Source organism: Callithrix jacchus, chromosome 5 (assembly GCF_049354715.1).
Source record: "Callithrix jacchus isolate 240 chromosome 5, calJac240_pri, whole genome shotgun sequence".
NCBI lineage: Eukaryota > Metazoa > Chordata > Mammalia > Primates > Cebidae > Callithrix > Callithrix jacchus.
Window position 1 is genome coordinate 97,038,384 of NC_133506.1, and position 14,156 is coordinate 97,052,539.

The following is a 14,156-nucleotide window of genomic DNA, read 5'->3' on the forward strand; positions in this document are numbered from 1 at the left end:
TTTTCCTGCCATCTAAAGCTTTCTTCTGTGAGGAGCAGCCCTGTGCCAAATGGTATAGATTTACCCATGCCTAGGATGCGGACTGGCTGGAGGGGATATAGACTCTACTCATTCTAATGGGGGAGACAGTGTTATCCTCAGGGGGTAGCTAGTCTGATGGGGGAGAAAGCATTATCCTCGGGGGTAGCTAGTCTGATTCTTGGCTTGGCAACCTATCAGTTATGTAACCTTGGGCAAACCATGGAGCCTCAGTTTCTTATCTGTAAAATGGGGTTAAAAACACCCAACATCGTGGCCGGGTGTGGTGATTCAGGCATGTAATCCCCGCACTTTGGGAGGCCAAGGCAGAAGAATTGCTTGAGCTCAGGAGTTTGAGACCAGCCTGGGCAACATTGTCAGACCCCCATCTCTACAAAAAATATAAAAAAGAATTAGCTGAGTGTGATGGTGCATGCCTATATCTCAGCTGCTAGGGAGGCTGAAATGGGAGGATCACTTTATCCAGAGTTGTGGAGGCTGCAGAGAGCTGAGATTGTGCCATTGCACTCCAGCCTGGGTGACAGAGTGAGACCTTGTCTCTATAAAAAAGAAAAATTAAAAAGGCCAGGTATGGTGATTCATGCCTGTAATCCCAGCACTTTGGGAGGCTGAGGAAAGTGGGTCACTTGAGGTTAGGAGTTTGAGACCAGCCTGGCCAACATGGCAAAACCCCTTCTCTACTAAAAATACAAAAATTAGCCGGTCATGGTGGAGCATGCCTGTAATCCCAGCTATTCCGGAGGCTGAGGCAGGAGAATCGCTTGAACCTGGGAGGTGGAGGTTACAGCAAGCTGAGATTGTGCCACTGCACTCCAGCCTGGGTGACAGAACATGACTATGTCTAAAAAAATAATAATAAAATAAAAATATTAGCTGGCATGGTGGCACATGCCTATAGTCCCAGCTACTTAGAAAACTGAGGCGAGAGGATCACTTGAGCCAGGAGTTTGAGGCTGCAGTGAGCTATGATTGTGCCACTGCACTCCAGCTGGGTGACAGAATGAGACCCTAAGAAAAAAACAAAGCAAAACAAAACCCTGCATTGCCTGTCATGAGAGTTAAATAGAATAGTTTGTAAATCAAAAGGTGTGCATATGCACGCAAATAAGGGGACAAGATTAAATAACAGTAATTAAACTTTATCAAGCAAGCACCTACTCTGAGCCAGACATGGCCTTACTGAAGCCTCACAGTAACCCAGGGGGCAGATATTGTTAGTCTCACATTTTATAAACAAAGAAACCTTGGTATAGAGAAGGTATGCAATTTGCTACTGTCTCACAAGATTGAGGCTCAGACATCTGTCTTCAAAGCCTTAATCTCACCCAGGTTAACCGAGTGGACTGGTGGTTGAGGTGCAGCCAAGGGAGGGTAAGAACTAGAACTTTTTCCTCCCTCTCTCCCCTCCTTCCTTTCTCCTTGTCCGACCTACCCTCTATGGGAAGACAGAGCTCGTTCAGAAAAAAACCGGGCCGCAGGTTAGAAGAAAGTCTTAGGTTCAGGCTTTATTGAGAGGAAAGAGCCTCTGGGCGGGCCAGCCGGGAAGAAGAGGAAAATGGCCGCGTGTGCTCAGAGGAGCAGGGTTCTTTTATAGGGGGCTGAAGGGCTGAGGGAGTGGGAAGGCCGGGAGAGCCGAGGTGGTGGGCAACGGTTGGTCAGTTTGAAATGCCAGGCGGGGAAGCCGGGCGGCGGGAAGCTGGGAAGTGCTGATGAGGCAGGCGGTGATTGGTCAGCTGGTTGCCGGGCGGGAGGGCCAGAGCGGTATGTAGAGTGAGAGATAAGGGAGCCTCTTTGTGGGGGAGGGAAAGAGAGCTTTCACAATAGGGGCAGAGTTTTCCAAACATTCCCGACTCCTTAAAAGAAAAGAAAAAGAGAGGGGGTCAGGGGCGTCGGTTGTCTCTCTGGCTACTTCCTGCTGACAAGGGTCGACGGGGGGGTTCTGAAGATGTTTCTTTTCCTAAGGAGCCTGGATGTTCGGGGAGAGGTCCGCTTCTAGCACTCGTTCAGGGTAAGGTTGGAGCAGCATCTGGTGGATGGTGACTCAAGTTAGTTCTTGAAAGCGCCGCTGTAGGAACTGTAGAAAACAAGGAGCAATAAGTAAGATTAGGCAAACGGCTATTAGGGGCCCAAGCAACGGGGACAAGAGGGTATACATAGAAGAAGACCACCACGCTGTGGCTTCAGCCGAGAATTTTTGATTCTGCAGGTTAGTTTTGAGTTTCTGGAGGTTCTCGATTCGGGTTTCTACTAGGCCGGATTCATTGATGTAGTAGCAGCACTCTTCTTGTAGGAAGATGCAGGTTCTTCCTCGCTCGGCGGTGAGGAGGTCTAACGCCCGGCGATTTTGTAGGGCGACTTGAGCCACTGAGGTGATCTGTCTTTGGAGAGAGGCTAAAGATTCTGCAGAATTGTCGATGGCGGCCTGAAATTGAGAGGTTAGTCGTGCTAGGGCCTGATGGGAGTGGGCTAGGGCTCCTCCCCCTAGTCCGGCTCCTATGGCTGATCCGGCAAGAGAGAGACCTACTATGAGGGGTAAAAAGGTGGCCCGTCATACACGATGATGTATGAATTGTTGTTGGAACTCTGCTGGGGAGTAAATGGTTAATCAGTGTACGAGGGTTACTGGTAAGCATAGGCTGCGGGAGTGTATAGAGGGGTTGAGGGTTTTAAAAAGTGTTCTGTTGCACTATCGCGTTCTCAGAGAAGAGCTCGGAGAAGGGTGAAATAGGGCAGGTAGGTAGATAGAGGAGGGGGGTCTGGTGGTAGGGGGGAGGAGAGTAAGAAGGGCCGTCAGTATAGCAGCTCAAAAGGGCTGAGTTATGAGGGGCCCCGGGGGCTTGCTCGGAGCCTTGTCAAAGTGATAGGAAGTAGGGTAACCTAGGACTGGCGGAGTTCGAGGGCAAGTTTTGTTAGGTGTTCTTTGATGAGGCCGTTGGCCTGTTCTACTTTACCCGAGGATTGGGGATGGTAGGCTGCATGCAGTTTCTACTGAATCCCTAAGGATGTGGAAATGGCAGTGGTGATCTTAGAAATAAAGGCAGGTTTGTTGTCTGACTGGATGGTAGAAGGAAGGCCGAATCGGGGAATGATGTCCCGGACGAGGTGCTTGGCTACAACTCCTGAGGTTTTATAAGCTGTGGGGAAAGCTTTGATCCAGCTGGAGTAAGGAAGAAGGGGAGATGTTACATTGCTGCAGGTCTGTCGCCAGGGCCTGGCTGAACAGGTGGGGGCTGTCCCGGAAGCCTTGAGGGAGGACCATCCACGTTAACTGTTGAGACAGATTGGTGACAGGATCTTTCCAGGTAAAAGCAAAGAGGAAGTAGGAGTCAGGGTGTAGCAGGATAGAGAAAAATCATCCCTAAGATCTAGGACTGAAAAGTGGGTTGTGGACGGTGGGATATGTGAGAGGATGGTATAGGGGTTGGGGACTACTGGATGGACCGGAATGACTGCTGCATTGATAAGGTGGAGGTCTTGGACCAGGCAGTACTGACCTGAGGGCTTTTTCACAGGCAGAATGGGAGTGTTGCAGGGGGAGTTTGCAGGAATTAGTAGTCCTTGAGCTTTCAGTTTATTTATGATAGGTAGGAGGCCGAGGCGGTGAACTTTGGAGATAGGAAACTGAGGGCGAGAAGGGAAGGCTGTGGGATCTTTTAGCTGTATGAGTGGTGTGAGGCTACAGTGGGGGTATCAGTATCCCATACTTTGGGATTTACGTCAGGGAGGAGTTCGGCCGGAGGAAGGGGGGAAGGTGAGTTGGCGATGAGGGGTAAGAGGAAGGTCTCTGTGTGTGGAAAAGTAATGGTAGCTTGCAATTTTACTAGGATATCTCACCCTAGGAGAGGTACAGGGCAAGAGGGAATGACTAGAAAGGAGTGGGTAAAAATGGAAGGGCCAAACAGACAGGTTAAGGGTGGAGTTTGGTGAGGAGTGGAGGGGGACCCATCAATTCCTATAACAGAGACCTGGGAAGGGGTGGTTTTGCCTGAAAAGGAGGGAAGAACGGAGTAGGTAGCCCCTGTGTATGCTCTTACCCGCTGCCTGGAGCATGACCCCGGGCTCAGCAAGGGTAACTGAGGTTGAGGAGCCAGGGCCCTGTTAATCATCCCCGAACCCTAACAGCTTTGGGATTGTAGATTCCTGAATGCCTGGCTCCTGACCAGCTGAGGCAGAAGCCTGGCTCCGGGGGATGTTGCCCTGCTGCCCCTGCCAGAGTTTTGAGGAACTGAGGCCTGAGGTGAGTTAGGGCAATCCGACTTCCAGTGTCCCATGAGCTGACAAATAGGGCAGGGCTTGGTAGGAGGCCGTGGCTGGGGCAGGCTTTTGACCAGTGCCCTTCTTTTCCACATTTGAAACACGCCCCGGGAGGGGTGCGGGTATTTGCTTTACCCTTGTTATTTCTGCCAGCCGAAGGGCTGCTACTAGGGCTTGGGTCTGTAGAGTGACTTTCTGCTTCATGCGAGTTTGGCGGGCAGCCTCAGCTGCATCTTCCCTGGCATTGAATACTTTAAAGGCCATTTTTACCAAGTCCTGTATAGGGGTTTCGGGGCCATCTTCTACCTTCTTCATTTTTTTCCAGATATCAGGGGCGGACTGAGATATGAAATGAGATGCTAGGACAGTCGCCCCGTTTTGTGAGGCTGGGTCTAGACGAGAAAAGCAGGTAAGGACGTCTTGAAGACGGGTGAGAAACAGGGCAGGGTTTTCATCGGGTAGTTGGGTGATTTCTCTTAGTTTATCATAGTTTACAACTTTGTTAGATACAATATCCATTCTCCTGAGGAGGTATCTAATCATGCGGTCTCTCTTGGGTATATCAGACCCTTGACTAGCCTGATAGTCCCATTGGGGGTCTTCACTTGGGATTACTTCGGGGCCTAGGGGGATCTGGTTATCTATAGCATGATCTTTATCTGCTTCAGTGCCTGCTACTTCTCAGAGTGGGGCCAGGATAGTAGGTTGGTGAGAGCGGGTGTGGGCTGCCACCAGGGAGGCAAGAGGAAGTGCGGCCTCTGAGGGAGGGGGCCCAGAGGGAGTGGAGGAAGAGCGAGGCATGGCCTCTGAGGTAGGAGGTGCAGAGGGAGTGGGGGAAGGGCATGCTGTTGATGGCGACTGGTTGCCGAGGTTGGCAGGAGGGGACAGATGTTCAGGCAGATCTTCCGGTGAGGAGTAGGGAGGGGGAGAGGTAGTGGAGGAAGATTTACGAGGGGTACGAGCTAAGACGGTTTGGTAGGTGGAGCAGGAAGAACATAGGTCAGGGTGGGTACGGAGGTCCCAAAAAGCCTGAACGTAAGGAATTTCATTGTCTTTGCCCATGCAGCGACAAAAATTGTCGAGATCTCGGAGGGTGTTGAAATCGAAAGTGCCAGTCGGGGGCCAATGTGACTGGTTACCGAGTTTGTATTGGGGCCAAGCCACCTGGGACAGGAAGACAAGCTTTTTCTTTCTGAGGGTTTGGGAGTATCCCAATTTGGTAAAATTTCACAGCAAGCACCCAAGGGGGGTGCTGGAAGGTATTTTGGACTCCAAATTTCCCATGGCAGGCGCAGCTACAGACCCTCCGGCGCAGTTGGGTAGATGCAAAGAAAAGGCATCCCCTTTCGTTGCAAATTCCCTGGAGTACAGTTAAGTACAGTTAGGGAAGTGGTCAGAGGGGCGTCCCCCGTCTGGCAGCTACCCCTCGGAAGGCTCCTGGAGCCGGAACGGAGGACTTCCTCGGCTCGGCCAAGACTAGGCGAGGAGTCCGTGCGGAACGCCAGAGGGGAGCAACTGCACCGTGCCGTGGGGGTGGGGGAAGGTAAAGCAAGAAAAAGCTTGGCTTACCTTAATTGGAGCGTAGAGGTGGCAGGGCCAATGTTGGGTAGGTCGGGGGAGGGGGCCGTGGCATGGCCAACAGCCCCAGCTCCTGGGTTTCGGCACCACTTGTCCGACCTACCCTCTACGGGAAGACAGAGCTCGTTCAGAAAAAAACCGGGCCGCAGGTTAGAAGAAAGTCTTAGGTTCAGGCTTTATTGAGAGGAAAGAGCCTCCGGGCGGGCCAGCCAGGAAGAAGAGGAAAATGGCCGCGTGTGCTCAGAGGAGCAGGGTTCTTTTATAGGGGGCTGAAGGGCCGAGGGAGTGGGAAGGCCGGGAGAGCCGAGGTGGTGGGCAACGGTTGGTCAGTTTGAAATGCCAGGCGGGGAAGCCGGGCGGCAGAAGGCCGGGCGGCGGGAAGCTGGGGAGTGCTGATGAGGCAGGCGGTGATTGGTCAGCCGGTTGCCGGGCGGGAGGTGGCTGCGGCCAGGCAGGAGGGCCAGAGCGGTTTGTAGAGTGAGAGATAAGGGAGCCTCTTTGTGGGGGAGGGAAAGAGAGCTTTCACGATAGGGGCAGAGTTTTCCAAACACTCCTCCCTTCCCATTCTCTCTCTTTCCTTCCTTCCTTCCTTTCTCTCTCCTCCCCTCCTCCTCCTCCCCTCCCCTTCTCCTTCCTTCCTTACTTCTTTCCTCCTCTCCTCCCCTCCTCCCTTCCTCCTCTCTTCCCCTCCCCTCCCTCTCTCCTCTCCTCCTCCCCTCCTCCCCCTCCCCTCCCTTCCTCTCCTCCCCTCCCCTCCTCCCCCCTTCCTTCCTTACTTCTTTCCTCCTCTCCCCTCCCCTCCCCTCTCCTTCTTTCCTTCCTTCCTTCCTTCCTTCCCTCCCTCCCTCCCTCCCTCCCTCCCTCCCTCCTTCCTTCCTTCCTTCCTTCCTTCCTTCCTTTCTTCCTTCCTTCCTTCCTTTCCTTCCTTTCTCCTCCTCTTCTCCTCTCTTCTCCCCTCCCCTTCCTTCTTTCATTCAGCAGCGTCTCAGTCTGTCACCCAGGCTGGACTGCAGTGGCACAGTCACAGCTCACTGTAACCTTGAATTCCTGGGCTCAAGTGATCATCCAGCTTCAGCCTCCCAAATTGCTGGGACTACAGGTGTGAGCCACCATGCCTGGGCAGAGCTTTTCTTTCAGAGATCTATCTACTTCTACTAGGTAATGTTCTTACATAGTACAAAATTCAAAAGGTGCAAATGAGTCAGAGTGGAGAGTACATCTTGCTTCTTTTATTGTACAGCCTTCCAGAGAGAACTTATCTATGCAGAGTAGGCATACATGTATTTATATGTTTATATAAATATTTAGATAGATTGGTAGATGATAATTTAATTTTTTTTTTTTTTTTTTTTTTTGCAAAAAGAGGTCCATGCTAGCTGCACTTATTTCTAGGAAGCACTTTCCATCAGTCAGCAGTGAGCTCCCTTCGACAGGAGGTGTTTAGACAGAGGCTGAGTAACTGCCTGGGGCGTTACGGAAGGGAACCCAGCATTGCAGGGGCTGGTCTGTGCGTCTAGCTGAGTGGTTCCTGAATCTTCTCTCTCCCTACACTTTGCAGAGATAGAAGTGAGGTGTGGGGAGGTGGAGGGAAGTGACCTGTCCCACAGTGACTCTGCAGAAGAGCCAATGAAAACCAGGTGGATGAAAATGAGGCTGGGGCCAAGCCCATGGGGAGATGCTGGACAACACTTGAGTCCAAGATAGCAGCAGGCCGGGAGAGGCCCAGGAGAAAGCCCACCACGCTGTGGGTGTGAGCAGCGGCGGGGCAGGGACGACAGCATGTGCATCCCCCAAAGGCCTCCAGTTTGTTTGTAAAGGCTCAGGCAGGAATCTGCCCTCATGATCCTGAGGCCTCATGTTGCAGGGCTCAAAGCTGGCCCCGGGGACTGGGGGCAGCAACTGGTGTCTGACCCCCTAAACCTGGTGCCTCCACTGATCCACAGGCCAGATAAGGGACAGGTCCCCCCCTACCCCCGACCTCAGGGCCTTGAGGCCCAGGGCAGAGCGTGGGTGGTGGTGCTGTAGTGAGAGGGTCCCATTCACAGGACAGGAAACCCTCAAAAGAACTTCTCACCCACTATTTCCCATGCTTTAGTCATTTGCATTCTGCTTTCATAATGTTGGCCATTTCTAAGTTCCCTTGTATTTTTAAACTTAGAATAAAGTGCATTTATCTGAAATGTACAGCTTCACCAGTTTTCACATGCATATTCACCCGTGCAGTCTGCCCCATCATCATATGAAATATTTTCAGCACCCAGAAGCCTCCCTCACAGCCCCTCCCACTCAGTACCCCCCCAAGTAACCGTAGATCCATAGGTTAGTTTTATGTGTTTGAACTTCCCATAAATTAACTCATCCAGCAGGTCTTCTTCTTTGTCTTGCTTCCTTCGTCAACATCGTATCTGTGAGCTTCACCCATGTTGCTGGGCAAGGCAGTAGTGTTTCCTCATTCTTGCTGCCTAGTACTCAATGGTATGAGTATATCACAGTGTATTTATCCATTCTCCTATTGGTAATCATTTGATTATTTCTGGTTTGAGGCTATGAAAAACAGTGCCACTGTGGACAGTCCTGTTCATGTCTTTTGGTGGACACATGACTACATTTCTGTTGGGCATACATTTTGATAAATGTGTAACTACATGGGTCCACCATTATAATATCACACAGAATAGTTTCACTGCCTTAAAAATCCCCTGTGTTCAGGCCTGGCATGGTGGCTAATGCCTGTAATCCCAGCATTTTTGGAGGTCAAGGCAGGTGGATCACGAGGTCAGGAGTTCGAGACCAGCCTGACCAACATGGTGAAGCCCTGTCTCTACTGAAAATACAAAAATTAGCCAGGCGTGGTGGCGTGCACCTGTAATCCCAGTTACTCAGGAGGCTGAGGCAGGAGAATCACTTGAACCCCAGAGGCAGAGGGTGCAGTGAGCCAAGATAGCATCATTGCACTCCAGCCTTGGCAACAGAACAAGGCTCTGTCTCCAAAAAAGAGAAAAAAACAAAAATCCCCTGTGTTCTCCCTGCTCATTCCTCTCGCTAACCCTCTGAACCGCTAGCAACTACTGACCTTTTTACTATCTCAATAGTTTTGCTTTTGCAAAATGTTCTATAATCGGAATATGGCATGTGGCTATATGGCTTCATGCTTTCAGAGAAAGACTGGCTTCTTTCACTTAACAATATCATGTTAGTTTGCTACATGTCCTCTCAAAGCTTGGTAGCTCCTTTCTTTTTAACAGAATAATATTCCATTGTGTGGATTTACAACAGTTTGTTTACCCATTCACCTATTGAAGGGCATCTTGGCTAGCTCCAAGTTTGGGCAATTACGAACAAAGCTGCTATAAACGCTCATGTGTTTTTTTTTTTATGTGTGTGTGTGTGTGTGTGTGTGGACATAAGGTTTCAACTGAGTTGGGTAAATACCTAGGAGTGCAATTACTAGATCATATGGTGAGATTATGTTTCCCTTTGTAAGAAACTACCAAACTGTATCCAAAGTGGCCATACCATTCCACGTTCCCACCAGCAATGAACCAGAGCTGCTGTTGCTCTCCATCCTCACCAGCATTTAGTGGTATCGGATTTGGGGTTTTAGATGTTCTAATAGGTGTGTGCACCACCTCACTGTTGTTTTAATTTGCAGTTCCTTAATGACACAGGATGTCGAGCCTCTTTTCATATGCTTATTCGCCATCTGGATATGTTCTCTGAAGAGGTAACTGTTCAGATCTTTCACCCACTTTTTAAATTGGGTTGTTTGTTTTCTTATTGTTGAGTTTTAAGGGTTCATTGTATATTTTGGAAACAAGCCTTTTATCAGATAAGTGTTTTGCAAGTACTTTCTCCCAGTCTGTGGTTTGTCTGTTCATTCTCTTACAATATACTGTATTCACATTAAAATGAAACTTCATATCACAGTGGTAATGGGGAAAGCAGGATAATTTGCCATGGAAGAAGGTAACCATAAAAATTTAAAAACAAAAAGCCCAATGTTTCAAGTTCTTCTGCTCTGACAAAAAAAAAAAAAAAGCCCAATGTTATTCCATCCTAGCCGAGTCCTGCCACCTGCTTCTGAGCTGTGAGCCTGAGGCTTAATGTCTCTTGTTAGAAAAGGAACTAACAAGTGGCAAAGAGGTATGCAAGCCGTACCAGCCTCAAACCAAGACCTTCTCCTGGTCAAAACCAGAAAGCTTGGAAAATAATTTAAGGAGTAACTTTTTTCCATGTAAGCAATCTTATTTAATGCTGGTCAATGTAGCACCTGAAAGAAACTTTGGGAATCACTGGTCTATTCCACTCCCTTGCCCTTGCCTCTACCTCAGTGCCAAAATCCTTTGATCTTTCACCCAGTGTGTGCACACCTCCAGTGACCAGGAAATCACCCCTTTCCGAAACAGCCTGTCTCTCTAGAGGAAGTTCTAGTAGGAAGTTGTTTATTGTATCAAGCCAAATCTCCCTGTATTTTCCCCTACTGGTCCTACCTCCCCACTTTGGGGATCTCAGGATCGAGGCTAATCTGTTTGTCCCAGAGAGTCATTATTCTTTTACAGCCTCAGTTTCTTCATCTAAAAAAAATGGGGATAATAATAGCCACTTTCCAGGGAGACTTTTGTGGTGAAACAAGATACAGCATGTAAGGTGCTCTGCCCCATGCCTATTTCCCGGGGGTGGGGAGGAGGTTGAGAAGAGAGGAAGCGTTTTGCTGATTCAACTGTGAATTCACCCACAGGAGGACGTGGACATGGGTCTGCACTATTTTTTCTGGGCAATGTCTCAGCATCGTTGAGAGAGGCCAAGATTTGAAAGTCTAGGAAGGAACTGAGTCTATGGATCCCTAGGGATGATCTGATCCAAGTTCTTCATTTCCTAGCTTAAGAACTGGGAGGTTTGAGGGGCTAAGAGATTTGTCCAAAGTCACAGAGCAAGAGGCAGAGCAGAGACCTGTGGGGCAGGCAGTGGTTTCTTAAGGCTGAAAGGAGCACCAGACCTGGAGTCCCAAGCCCCAGCTATGGGCCATGTGGCCTTGGACTTACTATGTGGCTTTGGACAAGTATTTTTCCTTTTCTGGGTCTCAGTTTCTTCACTTATAAAATGAATCATTGACATAAATATGTTGTTTATATGTTTGTTTATTTTGAGATAGAGTCTTGCTCTGTTGCCCAAGCTGGAGTGCAGTGGTACAGTCTCGGCTCACTGCAACCTCTGCCTCAAGCAATTCTCCTGCCTCGGCCTCCCAAATAGCTGGGATCACAGGCATGCGTCACCATGCCCAGCTAATTTTTTTCTTTTTTAGTAGAGATGGGGTTTCACTATATTGACCAGGCTGGTCTTGAACTCCTGACCTTGTGATCTGCCTGCCTCGGCCTCCCAAAGTGCTGGGATTACAAGCATGAGCCACCACACCCAACTGACCTAAATGGTTCTGAGGCATTTTCTGGCTCTAAAATTCTATGATCAAGGAGGTAGTTATTGAACTTGAGGGAAGGGTGGGACTAACTCATCCAAAGACAAAGGCATTCCAGGCAGAGGACACAGCACAAGCAAAGACTGAGAGGTAACTAGTTTAGATTGGGCATCTGGGCGATGAGACCCCAGGGCATTTTTAAGTGTACAGAAAAGTACTTAGCATGGTATCTGACTCAATAAATTCTCTTTCCCTGAGCAAAATTTCCCAATTCCACATCTCTACCTCATCCACTAAATGGTGAATAATGTTTGTGGTGGACTTGCTGAACCAAAGTAGTGAAGTCATAGCTCAGGAAGTGGCTGCCCAGCTAGGAACTAGGTTTCCCAGCCCCAGACAGGAACAGACACTTTCCAAAAGAAGACATACATGCAGCCAACAAGCATATGAAAAAATGCTCAACGTCACTAACCATTAGAGAAATGCAAATCTGAACCACAATGAAATACCACCTCATCCCAGTCAGAATGACTATTAATAAAAAGTCAACAAGTAAGAGATGCTGGCAAGGTGTGGAGAAAAGGAAACACATGCACAGCTGGTGGGAGTGTGAATTTAGTTCAGCCACAGTGGAAAGCAGTTCAGCGATTTCCCAAAGAAGTTACAGAAGAATTACCATTCAACCCAGCAATCCCATTATTAAGTATATACCCAAAGGAACATAAATCATTCTATCACAAGGACACATGCACACATATGTTCACTGCAACATTATTCATAATAGTGAAGACATAGAATCAACCTAAATAACCATCAACAGTAGACTGGATAAAGAAAACATAGTCCGGCTGCAGTGGCTCACCTGTAATCCCAGCACTTTGGAGGCCGAGGTGGGCAGATCGCTTGAGGTCAGAAGTTTGAGACCAGCCTGACCAACATGGCAAAACCCCGTCTCTACTAAAAACACAGAAAAATTAGCTGGGTGTGGTGGTGGATGCCTGTAGTCCCAGCTACTTGGGAGGCTGAGGCATGAGAATTGCTTGAACCTCGGAAGCAGTGGTTGCAGTGAGCCAAGATCACGCCACTGCACTCCAGCCTGCTACGTATACACCATGAAATACTATGCAACCATAAAAAGAAAGAGATCATGTCCTTTGCAGCAACATGGATGGAGCTGGAAGCCATTATCCTAAGTGAACTAATGCAGGAGGAGAAAACCAATTACTGCATTTTCTCATTTGTAAGTGGGAGCTAAACACTGCATAGACATGGACACAAAGAAGGGAACAGCAGATGCCAGGGCCTGCTTGAAGGTGGAGGTTGGGAGGAGGGAGAGGACCGAAAAACTCTCCATTAGGGACTATGCTTGTTACCTGGGTGATGAAATCATCTATATACCAAACTTGTGTGACATTAAATTTATCTAGATGACAAACCTGCACATGGACCCCTGAACCTAAAATAAAAGTCAAAATTAAGTAATTAAATAAATTTTCCAGCTCCTTTGTGGCTTGGTGTGGCCACATGGCAAAGTCCTCACCAATGGAATGGGAGCAGAAGTGATGTGTTGCTACTTCCAGACCTGGTTTTTAAAACACAACTCATGTGCTCCTCCCACTTTGGATTCCTTCAGTGTGACCATGTAGACAAGGGCATCACCAAGGGGTGATAGGAGAAAGCTCATGGAGAGTGTTTGGGGCGGAGCAGCCCTCCTACCCACCCTTTACATGAGTAAAGGGTCCACTGTTCTTTCAGCCAGTGGACCTTTTCTTACAGAAGCTCAGCCTCTCGCCATAACTAACACGTCTCTAGGTGGGTAGGGACTGAGGGGAAAATCAAGTGACTCCTCAATGTTGAGTTTTGAGGGTTTCTGAGGACTAACTTATTGTTCCTCTCATGAGAAGCTGTGTCTTTTGCCATTCTCCCTGGGTGATGACTATCAGCCCATTAAAATGCGTGGAAGGCCCCAATTTAAAAAAAAGAAAAAGAAAAAGGAAGGAAAGAAAGAAGGAAGAGAGGGAGTGAGGGAAAGAGGGAGAAAGGTAGGGGAAGGCAAGCATGAAGCCAAAGAAAGATCCCTAGGGTCACAGAGCTGTAAGAAATCTTAGAGATCTTGTCCACCTCCAACCTTCCCAGTTAAGTCCCCCGTCCCCCCCCCTTTTTGTGTGTGTATATATATATGCATGTATATATACATATATATATATGTGGTAGAGACTGGGTTTCACCATGTTGGCCAGGCTGGTCTCAAACTCCTGACCTCAATGATCCACCCACCTCAGCCTCTCAAATTGCTAGGATTACAAGCATGAGCCACAGTGCCCAACTCTCCCATTGCCCTTTTTATGGAAGAGGAAATCAAGTTTCAGAGAGGTATAGTCATAATGTAACTGAAACGTTTGGGGGTTGGAGAAACAAGCAGGTGAGGGCATGGGTGCTGTTGTCCAAGGTCCTGAAACTTCTCACACTCCAAGTCATGATTTCTCTCTCTGGGACACTATTCCTGTTTGTTCTCTTCTGGGAATTCTCATCCAAGGAAGAGAAGAGGGGGTCATGGGGCAGAAGGGAGGTCACTGACAGAGAGGGGCACAGGGGAAGAAGCTGTCAAGAGGCATAGCTGTGACAAGTTGTCAGAAAGAAGAAGAGAGACTTTTGTTTTGACATTGTTTTCAAATGATGGCGGTTGCCTGGAAATAAACCAACCACCCTACAACTGTAGCCTAAATATTAAGTGACTGAGGAAGAATAAGAAACGTGTGTCTCATATGATACAAATCTGTGCATGTGTCAACATGAGCAAACTAATTCAGATGGGCACAGAGAACACAAATGGGAGGGGGGATGAGAATAACTCTAGTTATTCTTTGTTTTT

General features: G+C 48.6%; 1 long non-coding RNA gene across 1 annotated transcript; it reads right to left on the minus strand.

Moving 5' to 3' along the window:
- Nucleotides 1–1,518: 1,518 nt before the first annotated feature.
- Nucleotides 1,519–6,105, minus strand: LOC128932126 (uncharacterized). Its single transcript, XR_008481578.2, has 2 exons — nt 5,863–6,105; nt 1,519–2,461 (listed from the first exon to the last, which is right to left on the minus strand). It is a non-coding gene; the product is annotated as an uncharacterized LOC128932126 (long non-coding RNA).
- Nucleotides 6,106–14,156: the final 8,051 nt, after the last annotated feature.